The sequence below is a fragment of the Hibiscus syriacus genome, unplaced genomic scaffold (assembly GCF_006381635.1).
Source record: "Hibiscus syriacus cultivar Baekdansim isolate YM2019G1 unplaced genomic scaffold, ASM638163v2 tig00003403_pilon, whole genome shotgun sequence".
Classification (NCBI taxonomy): domain Eukaryota; kingdom Viridiplantae; phylum Streptophyta; class Magnoliopsida; order Malvales; family Malvaceae; genus Hibiscus; species Hibiscus syriacus.
Genome location: NW_024061970.1, coordinates 419,418 through 432,121, shown reverse-complemented (window position 1 = coordinate 432,121; position 12,704 = coordinate 419,418). Strand labels below are relative to the sequence as shown.

Sequence of the window (12,704 nt, the reverse complement as noted above, 5' to 3'; positions counted from 1 at the left end):
ATGAAGATTGTGGATGATTGTAGTGATCTTATGCAAGAGCTGCATAACCACAATGACTTTCTTACAAGGAAAATTCAACAGCAGTGTTTACAACTCCGATAATCGGCACTCAAGATAGAGAAAAAAGACAACGTCATGAAAGAAACTATTACCCAAGCAAGAGATGTGGCTCACAAATAGGTTGATTTAGTTGGCTTTGCAAGAGAATTGAAGCAGATTGACAACTCGACCCCGAGCATGAGTGGAAATTAAATTGTCTTTGAAGGAGATAGAAAAGTTCGAAGTGAAAGCTGTCCATTATATGTAAAGTTTGTTTGATGTACCGAGACCTTTGTGTTCAATGAAAGTTGTTTTAAGATGGTCACTTTGGAATGACACCTTTTGTATTTGCATTTGGCATTTTCATTTGCATTGCATGTATTTATTTAAGTATTTTACATGCATTAATTATAAAAATACGGAAATAACTTATGGAAGGTTATGTGACAGTAGTAACAAGATCATTCATTCATATTATTCCTCATCGTCATGAACAAACAAATAGAAGCAATGGAACAATCTAATGAGAAATTACAAGATCAGCTACAAGAACAGTTAGTCAGGTCACAACAAGATATGATGAATCAAGCATCGGGTTCTCTGCAAGGGGTATCAAATCAAATGATTCAGATGTTGGCAACTAAGGTTGCTGATAGAGAGAAAATCATTGATAAAGGATACCAGTTTCACCAGACTAATACGTCGAGAATCATAACCTACCCTGGAGAATCTAACTCAAACCAAGAGAATAGCCTCGTCAATTATGAGCAATTTGAAGACAAATTCAGGTGGTTAAATGAAGCCATTAAAGATATGAAGGTTGTTAATGCCCCTCACAATGAGTTAGAAGCTAGAGAACTCAGTTTGGTCCCTGATTTGGTCATCCCACATGAATTTAGGGTGCCCAATTTTGAGAAATATGATGGCACTAGTTGTCCCATAATTCATCTGAAGATGTTTTATAGAAAGATGAAAGGGTACCTAAATAATGACAATCTGTGATTCATTACTTCCATGATAGTCTTGCTGGGCCAGCTGTAGTATGGTATAACCGCTTGAACAAAGAGCAGCTCAAGACATGGGTTAACCTAACTGATGCTTTTCTGGGACAATATCAATATGTTAAAGGCTTAGCCCCAAAACGTCATGACATTCAAAGGATAAGAATGAAAGCTACTGAGATCTTTCAATAATATGCCCTAAGATGGAGAGGAGTGGCAGCACAAGTTCAACCTCATTTATTAGAAGAAGAAATATCATATATGTTTCACGATTCTCTTCCAGCTCCTTTCTTTGAGTTAATGCTGGGAAAGTCGACGAATAACTTCAAGGATCTTATGACAGCTTGGGAGTTAATTGAGGATGCAATCATCAAAAAAAACTTGAAAGACACTTCTAAAAACCTGACCGATCAAAATGAACAAACCCACAGCCGTAAAAGAAAAGGGGCAGCGGGTTACTCGAGACGTCCAAAAAAAGACCCAAGATCGAAAAATGCTTTGAAAGTGTTCTAAACTCCTATCTCAGATCTATATTCCCATTTGATTGCAGGTCAATACCTCACACCGAGGCCAGTGAAAGTGCAACCAGACCCTTCTTCTCACAACTATGATCAAGATAGTGTCTGTGATTTCCACTTGGGGCATTAGGACATTCTACGGGAAACTGTAGGCCGCTGTTAAAGGAGATAGAGATGATTGTGGCAAATGGGATGTTGTCAGAGGAATTGGTGGAAAAGTGGATGACAAGCTTGAGTGGGGCATCAAAGCATATAATATAGCATCCGTTTGAGTTAAGTACCACAACATTATATGGGTAATGGGGCCTCCTAGTTAGGAAGAGATCATTTCATCTATCATGAAGCTTATTCCATTTGCACATCATGTTTGAACATGTTTTTTTTTTTACTTTCTCATCAGTTTTTTGTAATGATGTTTAAATAAATTCATATTACTTTAAGGATGGTGAGCATTGAATCGATTTGCAACTTGAAATTCTTTGAATATCAACTGAATTAAAAACTCTGTAAATGGTCAGAGTTATTGTTCTTTGACAAGATGACAAGGTCGAAACCTGATAAAACAAGGACCTTGACCTTATCCCCAGAAGATACAATCAAACATTATACTTTTTTCTTGCAAGGATCGATATAGCCTTCTCCTATTATAAGGGAATAAACAAGAGGCTTGGTATTCAGGTATGTATAGGAGCGAACAACATGGGGCATCTTTTGTGTATGATGTTACAAAACCGACTAGATTACACTTTTGTTGATGAAAGTTCAATGATGATTATGATCTTTACGGATGGAATAGTCAAGTAGGTGAATCTAGTTTAGGTTAGTTGCTTGGAAATTGAACTCTAATGATGAGATTTTCTGACTTTTAACAACACCTAGACTATGACAGGTTCTTCTTAACAAGCTTAAGAAATTGAATCCGTATACACAAATTATAATATTATATGTATATAATAAAGCTTGAACTGTCCCCCTAGAGCAATTGGTTAAACGCCCCAGCTTTATAGATAGAATTCAGCTAGCCTAATAAAGGTGATTATATTATATGTATACAATAAAGATGAGTTATTCCGCTTGGTTATAGAGGAAACTCGAAATCCCTAGCTTTATGAATAGATTATATTCAAACCATGACCTTGATCGGGTACTTGGCAATTCGGTGTATGCTCCAATGTGATTGTCAAGTCAAAGACTTTGTGATGAGATGAACCCTTCAGCTAGCCCGATAGAGGCAAATTACAATAAAGTTGATTTCAGCTAGCCATATAATGGCAAATTAAATCAATTTTATGAATAAGGAGTTTTGGTAAAAATGGACTAAGGGAGTTAAGGAACACCTGTTATAGTCAATTTCACACGAGCACTCAAGAATTTCATTTTACACCGATATTTTTGCACTACCTTTGTTAGAGGAGTCTACGAAGCTTGAACAAATGAAGATTTCAGATAACTGAAATAGAAGTGTTCTAGAAAGTCTAGTAATTGATTATGCAAGTTGCATCATTTTGTCCGTATCCGATTAAAATACCAAGCCGAGAAAGAGGTGCAAGTTAAAATATTCACGATGATCGAGAGGGAAATGAAATTTTGGTGGCCGAAACCTTATAAAATAATAAGCCAACCTGAAGCGAACTCCTCAACTTTTGACACTTGTCAAGAGTTATAACCCTGAAAAAATTAAAGAGCTATTGATTCTTTTAATATTCTATGAACTCATGGTTAATAATTTGATTCAATTGTGAGCCTGAATTAAGGGGCAATGTTTTATAAAATTCTTTCATTTTTTGATCCCTGTAATAAGAGAAAGGGGGAAAACATTTTCAAACAAGACAGTTGCAAGTATGGAAGATCCTTGAAGCTTGTGAGACTCATTATGCCTCTATTGGAGAAAAGGAATAAGCAATGCCAGAACATGAAGCATTCCACGATCTTGAAGTAGATGGTCCAAGAGAACATAATGAATGAAGAATGAAACTTAAAACATTTCCTTGTGACGTTGTCAATTACCCATCAAGAAGAAGATGATCTCATTATTCAGAAGGGGAACATATTACAGATGTATAAAATGCAAGACATTTTGTTAGAAGAATCAGTCACTTCTTAAGTGTTTGTGACAATATGAAGAGACACCTTCAAACTACTTGACAACACCACTGTGTAGTGACACCAAAATGAGAACATTCAAGTTATGATATGTTGGGCACGAAGAAATCCATGAGTACCCATTTTGGGGCATGACCAGAAACCTAGATCATGTCGGGATGACAAGATTCAGACCAAGAAGATATTGAGAATGAGTCTCACAACTTGAAATGTCAGGGGAAAACTGTGAATTTGAGCAGAGCTTACCTTGTAAAGCAAACCAACCGAGCATCAATCAATGGCAGAGTCCTGAAAGAACAACTCAGAAAGCGTAATTGAGCCAAGGATGGAAATGGGGCAACTTAGTGGTAATTCTGATCATAGCAAGAAGTTAAGAGAGAAAGCAATTTCTCCGAAATGAATATAAAAACGAAGACAACAAAAAGATAGAAGAAGATCAGAAGGCTCTTCAAAAATGCAAGTTGGAAATTATGAGTTGTTATACTGATATTTAAAGAAAACCCCGGAGAGGAATGATCAAGAAGAAGAAGACTAAGTTCGCCACTTTGAAGTCAAATGAAGATTGAATCGATATTTATGCATTCATGAGAACATCATTTGCATAAAAGAAAATGCATTACATTGATACATTTAATTGCATTCGTGTTTCATGCATAAACACATGGTTTTGATAGATCTTCCATGTGAAAAGAGAAGATGCAGGATGTTAAAATCTCAACAATTGAAAGGTAGAAGTTAAACATCAAATACAGGAAATCATGTTTAAAGAGGCAGAACCTGATGAACGTAGGGGTCAATCCACAGAGGAAGCATTGCTTTGAAGCGGGGCACGTGGACCAATCATTAAGTCATTTTTATGAAGTGAAATGAGGAGGATTTCTCATTAAAATATGAAATTTGAGATTTTGAAAAACAAGTAAGGTTTCTTACCCAGTAAACAATTTAAGTCCTTCGGGCCATCAATAAGTTTTTCGAGCATGATGATGAAATCCTTCGAGTCATCTGTAAGCCTTTAGAGCAAAATGATAAGTCTTCGGGCCATCCATAAGACTATCGGGTAGGATGTTTTCACATGAATTTGAAAAATAAGAAAGTGATTTTTTAAGAAAATGAAACCTTTGAAAACTAAAAAGGCGATTTCTAAAATTTTGCACTTAGTAAGTCTTTCGAGCATGATACTTAAGTCCTTCGGGCCATCAGTAAGTCTTTCGAGTATGATGATTAAATCCTTCGGGTAATTTTTAAGCCTTCACGAAAGAGTAGTGAAACAAATCCGTCAGTAAGTGCCATCAATAAGTCTTTCGAGTATGATGATTAAATCCTTCGGGTAATTTTTAAGCTTTCACGGAAGAGTAGTGAAGCAAATCCGTCAGTAAGTGCCATCAGTAAGTCTTTCGAGCATGATGATGAAATCCTTTGGTCCATCAGTAAGTCTTTCGAGCATGATGATTAAATCCTTCGGGTAACTGGTAAGCCTTCACCAAAGAGTAGTGAAGCAAATCCATCAGTACGTCTTTTGAGCATGATGATGAAATCCTTCAGGTCATCAGTAAGTCTTTCGAGCATGATGATTAAATCCTTCGGGTCATTTGTGAGTCTCTCGAGCAAGATGATAAATCCTTCAGGTCATCCATAAGACCTTCGGGTAGGATATTTTCACACCAAGATGATAAGTTATTCGGCCATTTTAAGCCTTCTCGAGTACAAAGAAGTTGATGAATTGATTAAAAGGAAATGCGCACGAGGAGTCATTAACCAATTCAAAGTCCCAGGAAGAGATAGGTTCAGATGGCAGTCGAGTCTAAGAAGATTCTTATATCTAGTTGTTGCGAGACAAGCTCCCGCAGAGAAATGGATTCTCAAAGATTCAATTAAATTCTAAATTTTTTGAGTATAATGTTTTTCAAATCTTCAAGCATACATTAATGAGTGGCAAAGTTTGATTTTCAGGTTTAACCTTCGAAGTTGAGCCTTCATGAAAGAATAGTGAAGCAGAATCACACCATAAGATTGTTCGAGTTCTACTCCCTGAAGCAATAGGGAGCGAACCCGTAGGCAGAAGATTGTTCGAGTTCTACTCCCTGAAGCAAGAGGGAGCGAACCCGTAAGGAAGATTATTCAAATTCTACTCCCCGAGCAAGAGGGAGCGAACCCGTAGGTAGAAGATTATTCGAGTTCTACTCCCTGAAGCAAGAGGAAGCGAACCCGTAGGAAGAAGATTGTTCGAGTTCTACTCCCTGAAGCAAGAGGGAGCGAACCCGCTGGTCGAAGATTGTTCAAAGAAGAGAGAGTAGATCCCTCATCAAGTTTCATCAAGTTTTAAAGCACGAAGATGAAACTGGACAAAAGCGCACTGTCTTTTTTATCTTTGTCGTATTCTTGTTAACACAAGAATGGGCAAAGAGGGGCAGCTGTAGACACCGTTTTGTCTGGGATTTTATTTATTTTTTATTTTATTTATTTTATTTTTATTATTATAATTATTAAATATTAGATATTAATGTAATTTTATTATTTTTATTTTTATTTTTAGGTCATTATAAAGACTCAATTTGGGTTTAATCCCATTAACCCGAAACAAGCCTGAACCAAAGCTATCCAAGTCCCATGAGCCAGTTGTCCCTCCTCAACCGTTGGAAACGTACCTGCAACAAACAAGGAGAGAATTACAGAACACCATTCAACACAACGTGGGGGATTACACACAAGAAGGACCACAGACAAAAAAAAAGGAGAGCACATAGCAAAAACGAGAGAGGAATTGGCAGAGAAACACATTAACCATCACGAGAAGAAGAGAAGCAAAAACCCCGATTAACTATCAGCAATTTCACATAGTGTAAAGGGATACATAAGAAAAACAAGGGTGATCCACAATTCAAAAGCAGAGAAAACATTATAATTGCAAGTATTTTCGAGGTACTCTTCTGGGATTTATTTTTGTTTCCAATTTCTTTTATGTGTGTTTGTGTCATTCGGAGAAACTAGATGAGATCAACTTTAGGTTTGGATTATATACTATAATAATTAGACTGTAAAATTATTTAGGTTCCTATAAAATCCATAGCACTAATTGTATTGGAATCCTTTCCATGTTTTTTATTTATTTATTTAAAGCAATACAAAACCAAGCAATACCGATTTTTCTCTATTCTTTGTTCCCATTTCTATTTCGACATAACCACGCATGATTTGTAAACAGAACCAACTCTTTCCCATTTCTATTTTTTGAGACAAAAATCGTACCAAAGCAAAAGATTTCAAGCGGTTTTCATTTTCTACTTTCGTTTTATAGATTTTCCAAAGATGTATGTTTTCAATTGAAAGTAAATTAAAAGGGAAGTGATAGTGTTACCTTAGTCATTGAGTCGCATCGCCAGAGAGAGAAGATGCCGAAGAGAGAGAGTGAGGTCGAGAGGTCAAAACCCTTTTTTTGAATCTGTTTTTAAATTTTTAAACGCGATTTAATCGAAGATTGAAGACTAGCAAGGCGAGGTGAGGGTAGACGTGTTTTTTGTGGCTCCTGATTTTGTCGAATAGATGAAGAAGAGATAGGGGAGAGAGGAAAACATACGGCTTAAAGAGGTAAAGTGGGGGCATTTTTACATAAAATACATATATATATATATATATATATGCACGTGCTTTAATGATGATTTAAACTATTATTCTTTAATTATTTTAGAATTTAGTATTGATGATGGTTAATTTTATTACTTTTAAAATTACTACTGTGTTCATCTTTCTAAATTACATTCAAATGTTGTCAGTATGCCATGGACCGATTGTATATAGCCATTTGTAATTATCTGTAAATACATTACTTTGCATGACTCGAATGGTATTTTCATGTGTATAACTTGACATATTACATAATTGAATTAAGGGTAATACATTTTTAATTTAAAATTATTTTAAGTGGGTTGTCATAACGCATTTGAGGTCCGCTTTTAATGATTTTAAAATAAAAGTGTATCCCATTAGTGACGCCTAAAAATTGATCTATCATTTTAAAATTTGAGAATGGAAGAAAAAGAAATGTTCGTCTATTTAAATTTATCGAGAAAAGATTGTTATAGATTTTAAGATCTTGTCTCGATATTTGTAAATAATTGAAAATTCTTTATCTTTTTAAAATGACTTGGTAATTTTAATTTAATTTATTTGGGTGCTTTTGAATATTATTAAATTCACATATTTGTTTTATGTGATCAAAACTCAAATTAAATTCGAATTTGTAGAGTTCATTGCAAAGACGTTAATTAATCGACTAGGTACCGATTTAGAGCGTTGTGGGGGTGCTAATCCTTCCCCACACGTAACTGACTCCCGAACTCATTTTTTGGTAACACATATCACAATTTGTTGTTTTAATTAAAATTAATTTTATTTAAAATGACAAAATATTTGTGGGTGCCCAATCACACCTAATCAAGGATTGGTGGCGACTCTTTGAACCGTATTTTTTGCTATCGTAAAGAAATTAAAATTTTTCGAAACGAGAGGTCTTTTAAATCGCATTTATTTTTAAATTAAAAATCAATTAAAAGAGTATAATTAAGAATCCATGTGATTTTTAAAATCTCACCTTTTAAGAAAAAATTGTTTCGACACCAAAGTCATTTGTCTTTCTTTCTTTCTTCTTCTTTGTTTAGTTCTTTGGTGTAGAAAAATGGAGAGTGTTTTGCAGTGGGTGAAGCTGGTAGCCATATCGTTGACGGTGTTAATTTTGGTTTTAAAAGTGACAGTGTTGCTTTGGTGGAGACCAAAGAGGATCGAAGATCATTTCTCAAGGCAAGGGATAAGAGGACCCCCTTACCATTTCTTCAATGGAAATGTTAAGGAGCTTGTGGGCATGGTGTTAAAGGCTTCTTCTCAACCCATGCCTCTCTCCCACAATATTCTCCCCAGAGTTCTCTCTTTCTACCATCATTGGAGGAAAATCTATGGTGTTTTCATTCTTCTTCTCTTTTGATTTTACATTTCTCTTCTTAAATGTGGCTTCTTTTTTAGTCCATTGTTAAAGCAAAACATTTCGATCATCATTATCAAAGTGGTTTGTGTATATGATCGATCCTTGAAAATTTTGTGACTTCTCAAAGGTTTTTTTTTATGAGTTCGGTTACTTGCCCTTTTAAACTTTACAGCCTTTTTCAGAGCCTTTGATGCTTGATGTTGAAGTTGAGAAATTTTTGGACGGTTCCACTTCTATTTTTCTTCCCTTATTTTCTTGCACCCTCTCCTTAATCCCTTAATTTTCATCTCTCTTTATATTTCTATCCTTTTCAAAACACTTTTACTATCTTTACCATCTTTCTCTGCTTTTTGTATGTCATCTTCCTTTTGGCTTTTGTTTCTGATAATGAAGTTACATTATGTTTGGTAGTAGCCTACCACCTTTCAGAGTTGTCTTCTTCCCTCTGGACTCCTCATTTTCTATTATTATATACAGTGTTGCTACAGTACTATACATATATCCATCATTTCCTTTTGAATTATTAATGGGTTGTCATTTCTTTGCTGCTCATTTTTCCTATTTGGCAAACTTGATACTGCTTGAGAGGTTCCCTGCCACTCCCTCCTCGGTGTAAAATCTTCCTTTTGTTTCTTCGTTTACAGCAGAACATGTGTTGTTTGATGATGTAAATGTGTTTAATGTTTTTTCACTATTAATACCTAATTCCCAGGTGCAACGTTTCTGCTCTGGTTTGGACCAACGGTTCGCCTCACTGTGGTTGACCCGGATCTCCCAAGGGAAATCTTCACTTCCAAGTCTGATTCTTATGAGAAGAATGAAGCCCACCCTCTTATGAAACAGCTCGAAGGTGAAGGCCTCCTTAGTCTCAAAGGCGAAAAATGGGCTCATCATAGAAATCATCACCTCAAAGTAATTAACTCATCACTTCATTAATTTCTCATATCAACTTTTAATTAAAACATAGCTCTTTTCCTTTTTTTATTCTAGTTACTAGTGCCATTGGTTTCAAAAAAAAGTAACCGATATGCTCGACAAATGGTCGGCAATGCCGACCAGCTCTGGCGTGATCGAAATCGAAGTTTGCGAATGGTTAACTCTCACCGAAGATGTTATTGGCCGTACCGCATTTGGGACCAGTTATGAAGATGGAAAGGCCATTTTCGTCTACAAGCTCAACAAATGGTGTTAGCAGCCGAGGCATTTCAAAAAGTTTTCATCCCTGCTTATAGGTAGATGTTTCAAAATTCTATATCATCAATCATTACATCCATCATCCCTTGTCCTAGTTTTTCACGTACCAAAATGTTTCTGTTCCTTTTCGTGTAGTCATCTGTCTCAGAACTATACGAAATGCCTAAATTTGGGGTCTTGAAAATTCAGATTTTTGCCGACCAAGAGGAACTTAAACTTTTGGAAATTGGACAGGGAGATTAAAAAATCATTGATGAAGCTAATCGAACGACGGAAAGAAAACTTGGGGAACATAGTGCAAGAGAAAGGACCAAAGTATTTGCTGGGATTAATGTTGCAGGCCTCAAATTCGTGTCCAAATATCACAGTCCATGACATAATCGAAGAGTGCAAGAGCTTTTTCTTCGCCGGCAAACAGACCACATCCATTTTGTTGTCGTGGACCACTATTCTACTAGCAATGCATCCCCAGTGGCAGGTGCAAGCACGTGAGGAGGTGCTAAGGGTGTGTGGATCACGTGACATACCTTCCAAAGATGATGTTTTAAAGCTTAAGACGGTAAAAAAAAAAGCCTAAAGCCCCCTTCCTTTTCCATTAAAGACAAGTGTCATACGATTTGTCTCTTTGCTCTTGTTTAAGCCATGGTTTTAACTCAGGAAAAAGGGTCTAAATCAGTAAAACATTCTGATTTCGGGTTCACATGTTGTGGTGTGCAGCTGACCATGATCTTAAATAAATCCCTGCAGTTGTACCTACCAACGATAGCTACGATCAGACGGGCCAAAGTTGATGCAGAGCTAGGGGGCTACATGATCCCTCGTGGGACCGAGCTTTTGATACCAATCTTGGCCGTTCATCATGATCAAGTCATATGGGGGAACGATGCTAATGAGTTCAACCCGGCTCGATTCTCCGAGGGCGTGGCACGTGCTGCGAAACATCCGGTCGGGTTCATCCCGTTTGGGCTAGGGGTTCGCACGTGCATCGGCCAAAACCTGGCCATTTTACAAGCCAAGTTGGCTCTCTTGATCATACTCCAACGCTTCTCTTTTAGATTGGCCCCGACTTATCAACATGCACCAACGGTTCTGATGCTACTTTACCCACAATATGGAGCACCCATCATCTTTCAACCTCTGCCGGAGTCTACTATACCTCAGACTGAAGGGTCCTGGTTTGATCCCATCTCGTATGTGTACCTATCTCGTGTGTACTTGCGCGTATGCTAGTATCCCCCCGTCTCCATGTTTGCCTTTCAAGCATAGAAAATTAGAGATATATTGCAACGAAAACCAAAGTGTCACTAAAAACTAAGCCAATTCCCTTTGGCAAACTGGCCCTCCCTCCCCTCCCAATTCCATGATCATGGGTTTGGAAGCTCTTTTTATCAGTTACGCTAGGATTTTGGGGAAATGGCTAACAAAGTAGATAGGTGTTCTTCGTCATCCCAATATTTATGTATAATATGCAACACAGTCTTGTAATATTATGGAATTCATGAAATTGATTTCTATGATTAAAAAAAATAAAATCTATGGCTCTACATGAAATTAACTGCTGCCCTGCAGCATGACAATCCCAAATTCCTTCCTCCTACTGAGAATGAACGGATTTCATTTTTTTAATATATCAGTTAATTTGAACACTGACAATTAATATGTTGTAAGCCCAAACATTCTTTTTAAGAGAGATAATTCGTGGGTGTTTCCCCAGCAGAGACCAACACCGAAGTTTCTTTGTCATTTTTCAAGGCTTTGTTAGACAAAAACAGAAGAGGGAGATAGAGGGAACGGCCACCCAAATCGGCGATCTTTATGTTACTATAAATATTAAAAAAAATGAAAAAAAGCTGTTGCAGTACACGAAGACATCAAATGTTCCTTCAAGCAAAAAATGCTTTAATCCAGCAGACAAATGTACCTTTTATTCTATATAATAAACACGATAATACATTCACTAATTTCACCTACACTACTTTATGGGGCTTTGAGTTGTAACATAACGAGAAGTAAGATATTATTTAAATGTACATGTTTTTTTTGTGGGTGGGGGGGGATATCTTCATGCTCTACTTTCTGCAATAAACTAAGAATTCTTGTCATTTACACAGAAACAAAAGACAAAAGTACAATGAAAAAGGATTTGCTGGTTCCCAAGAGGCTTGTGGTTTGAGGTACATTTTGTTCTAATATTTGAGAGAGAGAGAGAGAGAGAGAGAGAAAATTGTTTGTTAAAGGAATCAAAGCATGCTGATGCTATCAAGAATGTGATCCCATCATGATTACATGCTATCCCTAATTTTCATTTCTTTAACCACTTCGCTTTCTCTTAATGCATTTAACTCGTATATTAAAACAGTAAATTACGTCTTACTTCATTATTTATCCTTTCTTATCACTATATAATGACTTGACGATCATCATTTTTTGTATTATATGTAGCATTGCTACTAATATAAATAAATAAAAATACGATATGTATTATGTTCTCCTTTCTCATATTTAATTAATTGGAATTATGTTATATTTCCCTTAATTAACAGTTATCCTATGTTTAATGATATATATATATATATATATAACAAATGGAAGGCTTCCCTTGTTGTTTTGTGCTTTGTCTTAAGCATGCCTCTCAACATTGACATCTAGGCAAATGTCTCCCCCTACCTTACTACCATACCACGAAATCAACATTCTAGTGGACCCAAAATTTACGTCGTGTTTATATATATATTTTCATTTGTCTCCATAATACAATTTTTGAGTGCATGTTTCAGAATTATAATACTCTTAATTAATTTAATTACAAGCTGGATTAGCTACAATCTTACTAGTTAATAAGTAATTACATGAGATATAATTGTATATATAGAT

The 12,704-nt window shown here is 36.1% G+C and overlaps 1 pseudogene; it reads left to right on the top strand.

Annotated features, from left to right (window-relative positions):
- Positions 1-8,306: 8,306 nt before the first annotated feature.
- On the top strand, positions 8,307-11,339 carry LOC120176893 (annotated as a pseudogene).
- The last annotated feature ends 1,365 nt before the right edge of the window (positions 11,340-12,704 follow it).